Source organism: Macaca nemestrina, chromosome 4 (assembly GCF_043159975.1).
Source record: "Macaca nemestrina isolate mMacNem1 chromosome 4, mMacNem.hap1, whole genome shotgun sequence".
Taxonomy (NCBI): domain Eukaryota; kingdom Metazoa; phylum Chordata; class Mammalia; order Primates; family Cercopithecidae; genus Macaca; species Macaca nemestrina.
The window spans coordinates 32,096,631-32,111,765 of NC_092128.1; the positions used below are offsets into that span (position 1 = coordinate 32,096,631).

Consider the following 15,135-nt stretch of genomic DNA (forward strand, 5'->3'; position numbering starts at 1 on the left):
TCAGCCTCCTGACTAGCTGGGACTACAGGCGCGTGCCACTATGCTCGGCTAATTTTTGTATTTTTAGTAGAGATGGGGTTTCACCATATTGGCCAGGCTGGTCTCAAACTCCTGACCTTGTGATCCGCCCACCTCGGCCTCCCAAAGTGCTGGGATTACAGGCATGAGCCACTGTGCCTGGCCCAAAACCACATAATTTTAAAAGTTACCTAGAACTGAGTAGTAAATTTAGCAAGGTTACAGCTATGAGGTCAATATAAACATTCATTTTTAATACATATATTAGAAACTAGCACATAGAAAATGAAATTTAAAGAATATTTCTTATAGCAGAATCAAAAGCATGCAACATGCAAGCTCAGGAGTTTGAGACCAGCCTAGGCAACATGGTGAAAACCCGTCTCTACTAAAAATACAAAAAATTAGCCTGGCGTGGTGGCAGGCACCTGTAGTCCCAGCTGCTTGGGAGGCTGAGGCAGGAGAATTGCTTGAACCCGGGAGGTGGAGGTTGCAGTGAGCCGAGATCGCGCCACTGCACTCCAGCCTGGGCGACAAAGTGAGACTGGGTCACGAAGGGCCAATTTTAACATAAGGGCCAATTTTAACAAAAATGCACAAATCCTTTACACTGAAAACTACACAACTTGAATGTGTGTTTCAGAAATGATTCATTCCTTCTTGTACCCCGCCACCCCCAGACTTTGATATGTCCTCCTTTCCCTCCTCTTCACTTTCTTTGGAAATAGCTGTTCAAATAAAAGATGTAATGTGCTAAAAGCTAGCACAGACATATAAACAGAGACAGAATAAGGAGGTGGAAATGGGTGCCACGCCGTGGAGGAATCTGATTTCAGGCTTCCGTGTGCCAGGCACTTTTCCAGGAGCTGGGTTGAGTGAAGAAAAGCAATATTTATGCGCATGGGGCTTACATTTGAGTGTGCGGAGACAGACACTCCATAATAAACATAAATGAACAGATGTGTTCAGATGCTGAGATGTGCTTAGAAGAAATACAACAGATTAACTGTGAAAGACTCACCTGGGTATTAGGAGGAGGAAGGTAATTAGATTGTGTGGTCCGAGTATGCTTTGCCAGAGGAGGTGACATTTGAGATAAGACCTGAATGACAAGAAGTGGTCAGCTGTGTAAAGATATGACAGGAGTGCATGACAAGCTCTAGCGCCGGAGTAAGGCTCTTTTGTTCAAAGTACAGGAAAAAAAAAAAAAATAGTTCAGGGAGGTTGGAGCCAGAGTGAATATTGTGAGAGGAAGCGTGATGACAGCCGAGGCTATGGTGATAGTCTGCAGCCAGGTCATGCACGGCCTTGAAGTTCTTTCTAGAAGTTCCAGAGTTAAGGAATTTGGGCTTTATTCTACCAGTAGGACACAATGTCTTGAGGCTCTTCATCTAGAGAATTGCTCAGACACTTGGTTCAAGAAGATTTGCCTGGCAGAAGTGTCAGGAGGATTGGGGTTCAGGGGAGAAAATGGGGGCAGGTCAGTGAGGTCTCATCCAGTATGCTGGGGACAGGCAGTCATGGTCTAAGAAGAGCTAACTAGGGGCCGGGCACGGTGGTGCACGCCTGTAATCCCAGCACTTTGGGAGGCCGAGGTGGGCGGATTGCCTGAGCTCAGGAGTTTGAGACCAGCCTAGGCAACATGGTGAAAACCCGTCTCTACTAAAAATACAAAAAATTAGCCCGGCGTGGTGGCGGGCACCTGTAGTCCCAGCTGCTTGGGAGGCTGAGGCAGGAGAATTGCTTGAACCCGGGAGGTGGAGGTTGCAGTGAGCCGAGATCGCGCCACTGCACTCCAGCCTGGGCGACAAAGTGAGACTGGGTCACGAAAAAAAAAAAAAAAAAAAAAAAAGAGCTAGGTAGGGATGTAACACAGAGGACAGACGCTCTGGTAGGTAGCGTTATATTTATAGTACACGCTGAGTGGTTGATGCTGGGGGCGAAGATCGTTAAGTCATGGAGGATGCTGATGTTAAACCTCTATCAGGGAGTTCTAGGAAACTGGTGATGTGATTAGTTAACAGAGGAAAAATAAAGTAAATAGAATGGTTAGGTGTTTGGGAATAAACTTGAATTTTGTTCTGAGATAGCCCCATGGAACTGGCCAGCAGGTGGCAGCATAAGGTCTGGGACCCCACAGAGAGTTCACTAAAATTTGAGATTAGGGAATCTTGGAGATTTCGAAGTTAAAGACAAAAGCAGAGATGCAATTCCCTTGGGAGACTGAGGAAAGATGAGGAGTGATGACTGAGAATTCAAGGGCAGGAACCAGGAAAGAACACAGAGAATGCTGGGCTTGGGGAAAGGAGATGATCCAGGAGTCAAGGTTGTCCCAGTCTCCAGGAGAAAGACGGTGCATGAGGATTCAGTGCTGCAGGGATCTGTGGCTGAGAGAGAAGGGTGTGCCTGGGTAACCAAATTGGAGGGGTTGAGAGAGAACAGAATAGAAGTGGAGGAAGGGATGCTGTTTCAAGAAGTTTTGAGGGAAAGAAAGTAGATATGGTGGGAGAGCTTGAGAATTGAGATTTCTTCAGGATAGGGCACATTTAAGCATGTTTTCAAAAAAAGAAAAGAGAAGGGATAACTAGTGAAAGAGATTAAATGCAGAGTAGGATCTTGATGGAAACTTTAAGGACAGGCATTAAAGACCAGTGTTACCTTTAAATCATGTGATTTGGTTGAGGGAAAAAAAGGTACACACAAACATATATGTAATCAGAGAGGAGAGTTCTATGATTAAATGCTAAATTTGGATATACATAATTAGGGAAGTTCAGAAGATGTGTGTAAGTTAACATTGTAACATCCAAAGCTCTGTGGAGGAGATGAGTGTTTGATAACAAGAAGGATTTGGGAAAGACATCCAAGATGAGAGGAAAGGGGGAGTGAACAGGACAAAGGCATAGAGTAGGGCATGACGTGGAGGTACGTGAACAGCAGTAAAAAGGTGCAGCTTCTTGGAGAGGATGATACATGTCAAGGGATAATGGAAAAGACAGAGTTTATAGAAGGGTTTGGAAGGAGAATTTAGACACTTACATGCTTTCCACTGAGATATATTTTACACTATGCTTGACTTTGAGTTCTGAATGTTATTGTTTGATTCTCTATAAATTCATTTCCTGTTATTTAGACTGTATTAGTGAAAATACCCCAGTTAATGAAATGGATGAACTCATACACACACACACACACACACACACACACACACACACACACACACAGAGTTAACCAGTCACATAACTTTTCAATAGGCTGTTTTCAGAACAACTAGTTTCTCTGAACTCATATTTTCTTTCTTTTTTTTTTTAAACTTGTAAGTGGGAGTTGAACAATGAGAACATATGAACACAGGGAGGGGAACATCACACACTGGGGCCTGTCAGGTTTGGGGCAAGGGGAGGGAGAGAATTAGGCCAAATACCTAATGCATTGGGGGCTTAAAACCTGGATGACAGGTTGATAGGTGCAGCAAACCACCATGACACATGTATACCTATGTAACAAACCTGCATGTTCTGCACGAGTATCCCAGAGCTTAAAGTACAATGAAAAATTTTTTTTTCTAAGTTCAGTCAAGGTATGTAGCTGTTCCTCTAGCATCTGTAGATGGTATATGACTAGACTTTTATTTCAGGCACAAATACTGAACTGGTTTGTGGTCGAATCCAGATTCTGTGGCATGTCTGCCTCCAATTCCTTTGATTTATTTGGGTGTTGCTAAAATTATAACAATTTGTCCAATTAGAACTATTTCTAGTGCAATGAAAATGGTGTTTACTCCAAGTGCTAGGGCAAATGTACCCCTAGGGAACTGGGTCAATAAACAGATTTTCATGCAAATTCCATTGTGGGTGATACCAAAATAACTTGTCTCTGGGTAGAAAACAAATAACACTAATTTAATTTTTTTAAAAAGCAACATATGACAATTTTCAGATGATGAGAGAAGGTATTTGTCCCCCAAATTGCCATTATGCCCAGTTTTCATCTCTGTTTTAGGGGAGCGGGGAAGATGATCTGGCATGTTAGTGATCAAATGGACTTGAAAAATTTACAGGATGTTCATGAGTAGAGGTGTCCAGCGTTTGCAAAGTGTTTTAAAATGTGGCCTTAAAAAGTTTACATTTTAACTACCTGCAATGAGTCAAAAAGTTAAGGCACTCTCTGAAAGTGAGATATCCATGAGCCCCTTTTTGTGCATTCAGAACATCATTGGTAGGTTATATGTGTTGAGTAAAATTTTACATTAGGTGACGGTAATCTGCGAATGTAATTATTTGCTTCCACTGGGGGCAATATTGGCAATGTATTTACATGGATGAGAGAGTGCTTCCCAGCAGGGACGGGCTTCTGTCTTACCAGTTTTCCAGAGACAGAACATCTTCAAGCAGTGAGGAGCATTTCTTCCTGAAATTTACTCAGTAGAAACAGTTTTCTGAGATAATTTTCCCCTCTAGAATCTCAGGAAAGCTTTCAAAAAGATGTGATATTACTGCTAACTTTTGATTTGCTGGCCAAATTCCAAGTGAGGTAATTCCTACCATCCACTTAGCTATTTATGTAGTTATTATTGCTTCTGAGAGCTGCTGAGTTCTGAAAGCTACTACTACTTAATCCTACTTAAAATTCCCTTTGTCTTTCTCGAGAAGAAAAAAGGACTCTTTTATACTTGTTATCAGTGGTGATGGGTGTTATTTTATAGACTTTTATCTGACCTCTCCCTCTCTCTCTTCCTCCCTCATTGTACTCTCAGGCTTAATGTCTTTCCACTCTCCAAAACCCAGACACCCACAGACTCTCTTGAGAATTGCGTCTTCATCCTCTCCCTGTCTTTACACATTTTTCACACACTTATTCCCCACTCAGGGCTCTGCCACAATTCCTCTCCCTTCATCACCTCATTTTTTCTCATTCTTATCTTTTCTCTGATCAGTCCCTTACTTGACCTTGTTTTGTCCAGCAATATTCTCATTGGCAGTAGGGAGTCTTTCTTCAGAGGTTTTGCTTTACTTTTTAGATGACTGTCGTTCTGATTTCTTGTATTATACAGTGAGGACTCGATAGTGAATATTGCAGATACGTGAGTATGTGGGTTAAGCTGCTAAACAATAGCCAGCTCCCTCTGGACTCAGGCCGGGTCTTTTCCTTCCTTTCTCCATCAAGAATTGTAAATAGCTGTGCCCTTATCAAAACAACATCCCTTGACTGACCCAGTAAGTACTTAAAACTTTCCTTTGTTTCATTCATCCATCCATTCATTCATTATTCATTTAGTTGTTTATACATTTCGAAGCCCACCATGTGCCAGGCACTGTGCTTCAGATAGAGAGACAAACGACAGACCTCCCTTGCTCTCAAGGAGCTCCTAAAGACATATATGCTGTCTTGTGGAATTTGAGGTGTTTTCTTTGTTAGGTTTTAATTCTCAGCCAGGAGGCTGGGGCACTGCTGCTTAGCCTGCATACAACTGACATTCAGATACTAAATAGTGGTGAGCATATGCTATGCAAAATGGCCTATTGATTCTTATTTATGATGATGGAAATAGCGGTAATGGAAAAAGGAATGCACAAATATGTTTCTTCCCATAAACAAGCAATCCTGTCAGTGAACCAAATAACAGGCTCAATAATTAGCTCCCTGAAAGACCTGTCAGTTTATTTTCTGGTGCTAGATTAACTAGGTAACTTTTCAGGTATAACTACCTCTCAGCAGTCCTCTGTTTGTTTTGCGAAGTCATGAAAGGTATAAGCTCTCCTGTATTCACTCAGGACTCATAGAGACCATATGAAGGAAGTAGGTAGTCATCAAGGGGGATGAATTTATATAATTTGATTTGGTGATTCAGAGTGAAAGATAACCCAGGTAGGTTCCCCTGAATTAAAATGTGTTCTTCCACCCCCTTTTTCCCCTTGCCTAGAGTAAAACTCTGTCGGGGAGAATGCATTTACATTAGCACGAGGAGGTGGCCATCCATATGCTCTTGTTCTTCGCAAGTAAAATAGCAGAAATCCAAGGATGACTTATTTTTGCTGTTTCTGATATTTCATGTTGAATTTCAATAGATCCATCTGAGATGACAAAACAGGCATTGATTTCAGACATACTAGATTTCAGAATTTAGAGCTGGGATGTAAAATAAGAATCAATCTCTTGTTTTCTAGTGAAGAAACTAGAACCCAGAGAAGTAAAGTGAATTATTGACAAATCACAGTGTTAATCTTAGAGCTGCAGCCAGGATCCTGGTTTCTTTTATTTGGATTTGTCCTTGACATTTATATCCTCCATTTATTATTTACTTATATTAGACACTTTACCACATAGTTGAAAAATATCTTTCTGTTTTTGCTCTTTATGATACTTTATGTATGATGCAATACATTTTGGAATTTTAATCACCAACTATAAAGTGAAGCAAAAATAACATATTGGTTATTACCTAATCCTTTATAAAGTAGTAAATTTTTAAATATTCTTCACATTGATTTTCAATGATATATGTAGTCTTTTTAGTGGGTCTTGAACAGCATAAACCTTTACATCCAGTTCCCTGGCCCCTTGCCTTGTATTAGAGTAGACCTATGACTACATTAAGCAAAAAGCAAAATAGGAGAAACTATCAACTAGAAGTTTCTATACCTGTAAGTCCAATGACATTGAATTATAGCAGTTCACGTTGCTAAATTACAGTTAGTTTACTCATTTGTTCATTCTCTTAAAGAAAAAATACACATCGATTTTAAACTATTTTAAAGCAATATGGGAAGTGCTATGTCTAACAACATTTCTAGAACATTAGTGTGCACACAAATCACTTGAGCACCTTGTTAACATGCAGATTTTGATTTTGTAGCTCTGGAGGTAGACATTCTGCATTTCTGACCAGTTCCCAGGTGACATGGATCCTGGTGAGCTCTAGGGTATACTTTGAGTAATAGAGAATATTAGAGTTAATTTATAATGATAACCATAGCACCTGAAGCTAAATTAGCAAAATAAACATTCATCTGTGCTAAAGGTTACTGATAAACTCAAGGTGTCTTACAGAAGGTAGTCTAAATAAGACTTGACCTATACATTGTCAATACAAAAAACATGCAATCAGTAGCCTGCTTTATATACTTACTCTACTGATGTATTCAAATCAGTAAAGTATAATGACGGAGTAATATGTATATGTGTGTGTGCGCGTGTTTTTCTCATTAGTAAATTTGAAAGTGGGACGCTTAATTACTAAATTACTAAATTTAAAGAAATGTACACAGATGCACCTGTATCTTCAAAATCTGCAAAGCAGATTGTAAAGTTTGCTATGCCAGAAACAAAAAATATTCTGAAAACTTAAAACACTGTACTGTCAATCATAAATATACATAGAGTGGAGGAGTTGAAGAGGTCCTTAGAGATTATTTAGCTCAGTTTCCTCACTTTGCAGAAAGGGAAATTGAGGCTCATCTGGTTAAGTTAGTTGTCTAAAGCCCTGTAGCTACCTAACGATGATAGGACTGCAGTCTGATTTGATACTTGCTTCTTTCCTTCATCCTTTCCTGCTCTGACGACCTTTCCCAAAGTGGGGCTGAGGTGCACTGACCCATTCTACTATTTTTCCTGGTATGTGGGCCCGTATGTTTTTTTGATGGCCATCTAAGCTTATGTATTCCCTCTTTGTGAAGCGCCTGACTTCTAGGGGGTCAGATTGATGCATTTGGTCTGAGAAACTAACATTTTTAGAAGTGAAGCAATTCTAGTTAAAATTTCAAGAGTACATAAATGCTCACATTTTTTCAGACAATAATTTAAAACAGAAAAATGCTCATCCTACAGAGAGAAAAAAATGAATTCAGGAGTCTAGGAAATCCTTTCTGCAAAACCCACAACAGAAGCTGGCATTAGCTTGATCGATTGAAAGATGAACGTATCTGAATAAACACAATCTCTGGAATATTACACTGAAGAACGCAGAAATGGAAAAGAGAATATAGGCAAACAGGTGACAGTTCAGCATTTTTGATCGCCAATTATTTGAAAAACTATGGTAAGGCTTGGGCCGGAGAGGATGATAAAGTTTAGAAAAATACAGAAATATTAGGAGAAATTGTCTTCCTTTAAATGGTTATTACACTTCAGTTGAAGGAACCAATTCGTTAAAACCAAACAAAATTTAAAAAAGGAACAATGTATAGATGATTCAATATTAGGAAAACTTGATTTTTCCTCTTTTCCCAAAATGATACAAAGCAGATAAATACAGGAGACTATTTATATTTCAGAAATAATATTTATTCTCTGTTTTATCTTGGGATTCCTCTTAACTCAGGGGATTTGAGAGAGTCTCATAGATACGATTTGTTGAAATACGAGAGAATTACCACAAACTCTTAAGAACATAGCTAAACAAAAGAACTAACTAGTTGAACAAAGGATCAGATACAGCAGGGCAAAGGAGACATAAAGTGTGATTAGAGCTTACTAAGGCTAATTGAGAAAACCTACTGAAGAGTCTTGATTTTTTTTGATTACTTATGACATTTGTTAAACTCTATATTGTGCTAAACATCTGCCCTCAAGGAGCTTATATTTAGTGGGGAAGATAATAATCAGACAATAGTTTGTAAGTTGCTAGTAAGCAGGGTCTGTATCTTCAGGACTTAGCATATGCTTAGCATTATATGTCTGTTAAGTTAATTAATTGGTCTATATCGTATGGCCAAATAGTCCTCCTGTTATTTATTAAAGCGATGTAGATACGATGCATGGTGCCTAGCTTGCATGCATTTGATAAATATTTTAATTGTTGGGATAATATTTTTTAATAAAAGAAAAAGCTCAGCATAGTTATACAAGGGCTTTTATTGTAATTTAAGAAGAAAAAGAACTATTCTGATAGTTTGTCTTTAAATTCCTGACTGCGATGCTAATTTAGATGGGAATATGATTCCAGAAACACATATAGGCCTGTGTCCTATAAAATCAGTCAAATTTTAATTGGAATATGTGTTTACCTGAATAATTGGAGTATTTGGTTACCTGAATATTTAATTGGAATATTTGGTTACCTCATTATAAATGCCATGGCTCCGTAGTGTTTTGTTTTTCTAAAAAAAAATTACATTTTTACTATTTGAGGGGAAAGTACTTTATTTCCGTACTACCTCTAATGAGGTAACAGAATAATGAAAAGAAAACTTGGAGTACATAATGGAAAATGTCATTTAAAAAGGTTTCATTTATACAATTTTAAAAATGTAGAAAGTTATACGAATGTTAAAACTGTATTTATTTATATAATTCAAGCATTTTCTAAAAAATTATTAGTTTATTGGGGTTTTTTACCCTGCAAGAACATGAGCAAGTGATTTTGTTTCATTCACAGCTGCATCTCGGTGCCTCGGGTGGCATCTGACACAAATAGACTTCCTTAAAATATTTGTGGAATAAATGAAAGAATTAAATTCGGCTTATTTTCTGCTCTTTGTCAAGCACTATCTATTAGATGTCAAGGACATGTTGGTGAGCAAAACGAAAATGGTTCTTGTCCTCATGGGGCTTACAGTCTAATTGGGAAGGTGAATAATTTAGCCCAGTTCCTGCAATGCAATGTGTTCTGTTAAGTGAATAGCCTGCATATAGCAGGGAGAACTGATGTAGCCTAAGGGAGAAGATTGATGTCATTGAAGTTGAGACTAAAATATGAGCAGAATTAAAATAAAATAAAAACAGGTGATCAGTAGTATTATTATTTTAACCACGGGGAGGCACAAAGATCAGGGGGCAAGAGAAGGGATGGCAGTTGTAGAGACTAGGAGAGGAGGATAGTAAGAGAGTAAGGATAGAAACCCAGGCAAGGGACAGATCATATAAGACTTTATATGCCTCAAGTGGCAGTTGAAAAATGTTTTGAAAGTCAACGAATGGGCACCAGAAGGTTTTGAGCAGAATAATAGAATCACCATCTGAGAAAGATTATTCTGGCTGTAATATGGATAATGTATTGGTGAGGCATAACACTGGAGGAAGGGAGACCCATGAGATATTACAGTAATTCTCCAGAAATGATAGTGGCCTAGCCTATGATGGTTGCACTGTACTAGGAATGGATAGAAGTAGATGGATATATTAATAAAAAGACATTTTAGGGATATATGTAGGGCTTGGCAATTAATTGGATTTTAAAAGAGAGAACAAATCATGGTTGATGCCTTGATTCTTGGAATGGGAAATTTGGTCATTGATTGAAAGAGCATTCCTGATATAATGAATGATTGGGGAAGGGAGGAAGGAGGATGATGAATTTTGTGGGATACACTGAGTTTAAGGAGCCTATGAAATATATAGCTGCAGATGTCTGGGAAGGGGTTAGTTGGTTATGTGAGTCTGAAGCTAAGAATACAAGGTCTTGCTGAGACAGAATTGGGGGCTCACTAGTATGTTAATGGGACTTGGCAAGACAGACCCAGAAGGTATGTGGAGTGGAAACTGCAGAGGGCCTGAGATAGAGCCTTGAGGACTCAGAAATGTGTTGAAGGAGAGGACCCTGGTGTTCCAGTTTCTCTAGAAATTGTTTCCCTGTCCATAAGTGGAGCACCTCTGGCCATATCTCTCTTCTACAACCCTGATCCTCTCGCCGGGGTCTCTTCAGCCACAACTGATTGATTTAACACTGAGCTCTTCACCAAAGCTAAATTAACAGAGTCCTTCCAGGTAATGTCTAAAATGGGAATGAAAGGAGGAGGATCATTCTCTCTCAGGGGGTGGGTGGCAGTAGTTTGAGGCTGTGAGATATGAGGCTGGAAAGTTTCCACCACAAGGGGGAAGGTGACCTGGAGGAATAATATTGACTTGTGCAACAGAATAAAGGTGACAGATGGAAATAATTCTGATGGTGATGAGGACCTTAACCAGGTTCTTCTTGTAGGTATGTGAGATAGTTCAAGGTTCTCCTAATTATGCTTTCCCATTTTTAGCTAGCAACCTACAGTCCAGACTAATACATTATAACAACACTTGCCACATAGAGTGGTTGGGATGTTAAAGGAAATAATATGCATAAAGATTATTGCCTGCTACGTAGGGAATATAATAGATACTGTTGCTTACTGATTTAACAACTTCCTTTTCTTTGAAGCCAGCACTATCTAATAGAACTTTCTGAGGTGAAGAAGATTTTTCCATATCTGCATTGTTCAATAGAGTAGCCATTAGTGACATGTGGCCATTGGTCACTTGATGGAATACGGCTAGTGCAAACTGAAATCAAATTTCAAATTGTATTTAACTTTAATTACTTTGCATTTAAATGTAAATGCAACCTTAATTTCTTTACCTTTAAATGTGGCTAATGACTATCATATTGGACAGCAGAAGTCTAGGGTGATAGACCTATAGAACAACAATTTTTAAAGCTATTTTGGATTGGATTGTCTATCATTTTCAACTGCAAGCATCCTAACTAATACAATGTATTATAAATAAATGGAAATTATTTATTTAACATGGCATGAACATCCCTCATTTTAAGATGATATTAAACAATTAAATTTTTGTTTTTATATAAAAATTCTGAATTAAGTCAAGAGGTGAATATTTGCAATACACACAAATTATTTATATTAAACTAATATATCACAGATTTCCTAAATACTGACTTCCCAGTCAGTGAATATAAAATGTGCTTTCATTTATTAAAATTAAAATGATATACAGCTTTTCAACAATATGTCATTCAGATATATTTCTACGTAAGTTGCAGAATTATAAAACACACATATTAGAGAGTGTCCCTAACTTTATCAAAATAATTCTCCTTTGGGTTCCTTTTACAACATGCCCTCTAGTCTACCAAAATATTATTTTACAGATGGTGGGGTTGTGCTACTTGCCACCTAGATAGACAGTAATAGAGCTAAGCATTTTTCTTTGCAGTAAGTGAAAATCTGTTCAAAGTGCTGGCAGGTTTATCAACTGGACCATAAGACCCAAGAGGAACTAAATGTTTCTGTTATGCTTTCTGTGTCTAATAATTCCCAGCCTTGTTAGTAGACACTCAAACACTGCTCCCTAGCTGTGGAATCTTGGGTAGGTAACTTAATCTCTGAGAAATATTGATAAATGCTAATTTTCCATGTTTTTAGATTTTGGTGGTGAGAGTGGTGGTTGCTACCTTTATGCCTGTCTTTCACAAAGGTCACTCAAATTGCTCTGGTTTCTTTTTTTGTTACCAACATGCTCTATAGCTAAACTATTGAGCTTAAATGTCAAACTTGCATTATGTTTAGAAATGGGTACTTATCGGTTTATGCACGTTTCCCTTACACCCCAACGGTGGGCTGACGTAGGATGTGGTAGAGGAATTAGTATTCTGACAAGTAGGTGATGTCATTCTACCCATGTATCACTTTCCATTAAATCTCTGACCCATATATAACCTTTAGCTGCAGATTTGTTTGCTTACATCACTGTAATCAAATGGTTAGAATTATAGATTTTCATTTGGGAAAATGATTATTATTTTTCATTAAGGACATTATTGCTGGTTTGAATTATCCTTTTGTTTGTGGTTCAGGAACAACAAAGCTTTCCCTAGCGCTTCTGTGGGAGGTGGAAAGATGCTGTATACCTGCCTCCTACCCAGATCTCTTTCAGAAAGAAAATAGGCAGTGCTACTTAAGCTGTTGGATGGGAGCAATATTCAGTTCTTTGCCAAGAGAGATCCTAGACTCCAGATATGCCAATTCAGCAAACCACAGGGAGATTACCTAAAACTGAAAAAGGGCTCAGGAATCCATCAGAATATGAGATAATTTAAAGAAAATTTAAATCCTGCTGGCCAACAGAGAACCAGAGAACATTAGAGAAGGAAGGAAACTTAGAGGTCATCGTGTCCAATATTTTACCGAGCGTCACCTCTCAGGCTGATGTAAAAGGAGGACAGGGAGTTCATAGAAACATTTTGGTTTTTCTGATTCAGTAGTACTCTTAAAGGCCTTTATTGGTGGTGCAAAATGAGGCTTTCTCATTGACTCTAAATAGGCTTATTAGCAGCATGCAGAGGGATTTCCACTGTGATCTTTTCTTTGTCCCTAGTCAGAGTGAAGGCATAGGTCTGAAGCAGGCTGATAGCTTTGGAAGTGAAAAGTACCGGCAGACTGAGGGCACAGAACGGGCTGGCTGCCAGTGTTGGGATCAGCACCCTGAGGAGTGTCATTTGTCAGAGTCACTTTTATGAAACAGAAGCCCTCTTTTGTGTATTTGTACCTGTGAAAGGGAGCAGCAGTGTAGCTGATCCAAAGTAGCAGAAAAACCACATAATTCATATTGACTTAGGATGCTCACCTACCCCCTCTTTTGCAGGAGTGTTAGTTGACATGTCAATACATGGCCAGCTTCCTTGGATTCTGGCATGATGCTTTCCATAGGGATTTCATTAATTGGTGCGAAAGTTTCAGTAAAGTCCAGGGAACTGTTAGCTTTTTGTTCTCTGCCTAATGACAGAAAATGTCCCTGTTACTGATTTCTTTGTGGGACAAGTCTACATCATTCCTAAGACTGACACAAAGCCCCGCTTGCACGTGTGGGATGAACGGCATGACTCACAGGTTCCCCTGGAGGACTGCAGGTTTGATTAAATGTTTAAATGACCTTTAGGACAGATGATTATGAGGATGGGCAAACAATTTGTTCTTTCAATTCTTAATAACTTCAGTGTGTATTTGAGGGGGAGGTAGATGTAGACAGAGTTGAGAAGAGTGTGAACAAGAGACTTGGGTAATCACTGGAGATGAGGGTGATGATGATGGTAATTGGATATAAATAAGCAGAGAGTAAGATTTGTCAAAAAGGGGCAAACTCATCGCCATTATCACCATCTCCCTCCTTTCACTTCAAACACAGACACTCACAGCATGTTCTGTTTCTGGTAACTTCCTAATCACACAGGAGCTCCAAGATTTCTCAAAGACCACAACCCTATGGACAAAAATCTTTTTTCCTTGACTGCCCTCTGGACAGCTCAGTAGTATCTCTAACATGGCAAATATAAAGAGAGTAGATTCACTACAAGGACACCTCCAGAAAAATACTGCCTGCATTTGTAAACCATACACAGTATTATTCTTCAATTTGTCTTTATGGAAGCTATCAGTTAGCTACAGGTTTCCCTTCCTATGTCTGATGTACCTATCTCTAGTTGATTCTTTCTCTCTAACTCTAGTTCTTGAAACACTCTCTGCTGGTTTGATTTTCAGGTACATTCATTCTCTTTTCAGATTCCAGAATGAAAACTTCCTTTTTGAGACACCCAGATAGACTACCTCTTCCTTAGTCCACCTGGCCCTTATCCATGTCCCTTGAATGAGTTCTCTTTGTCTGGACACATTTCCGAAGTAATGCTTCTCTGCACTTCCAAATTGCAGCCCTTCCTTCTTTCAGCCTTTTGCTGTGTTCTCTTCCATTATTTCATCGCCGCTCAGAATAAGCACTAGATAGACATCTAAGGTTCAACTTTACATTTTTATATATTTTATTAGATCAAAAACTGGTCACATATAAACTATAGTACTTGGGAATTGAGGGTATTACTTTCTTGAGTATTACTCAAGAAAGCATTACTTTCTTGAGAAGATATTACTCAAAATATATATACATTTTGAATAATGAAATGTTGACAGTATAAGATGAATTAGCAATGATATTTTTCAGAAAACACGTATGCAGTAACTTCATTTATATGACTATGTTGTTAATCTGTAGGCATTAATGGATTTATGTAGCCTGTTCAGAAATTAATGAAGCCTGTTTATTCTATGGATTTTCTTATCAGCTCCTTCCCTCTTCTTTTGTCTTCTTGGCATCACTGTTGACATCGCTGATGGGAATCCCACTGCTGCAGCCATGCAAGTGTTTTTGGTGTTTATTATTCACTTAGGCACCTTTGTGCACTGGATCTCTGATCAAATTATTTTGAAATTTTAATATGAAATACATAAGAGAAAAAATTGAAAATGTGTAGAAGCAGGCAAGCTTTCCTTTGTAAAAAAAAAAAGTGTAATTAAATAGAGTAAGAGGTGTGAAATATGTCAGGAATTTTGCTAACATAAAATTTCATCATTTGTCTAG

At 38.6% G+C, this 15,135-nt stretch overlaps 1 protein-coding gene across 10 annotated transcripts in view; it reads left to right on the forward strand.

The window, feature by feature from the left end:
• The window catches only part of LOC105474850 (glutamate metabotropic receptor 8), an 808,970-nt gene that overhangs the window by 346,759 nt on the left and 447,076 nt on the right, over window positions 1-15,135 (forward strand). The gene's annotated exons all lie outside the window — the stretch shown is intronic.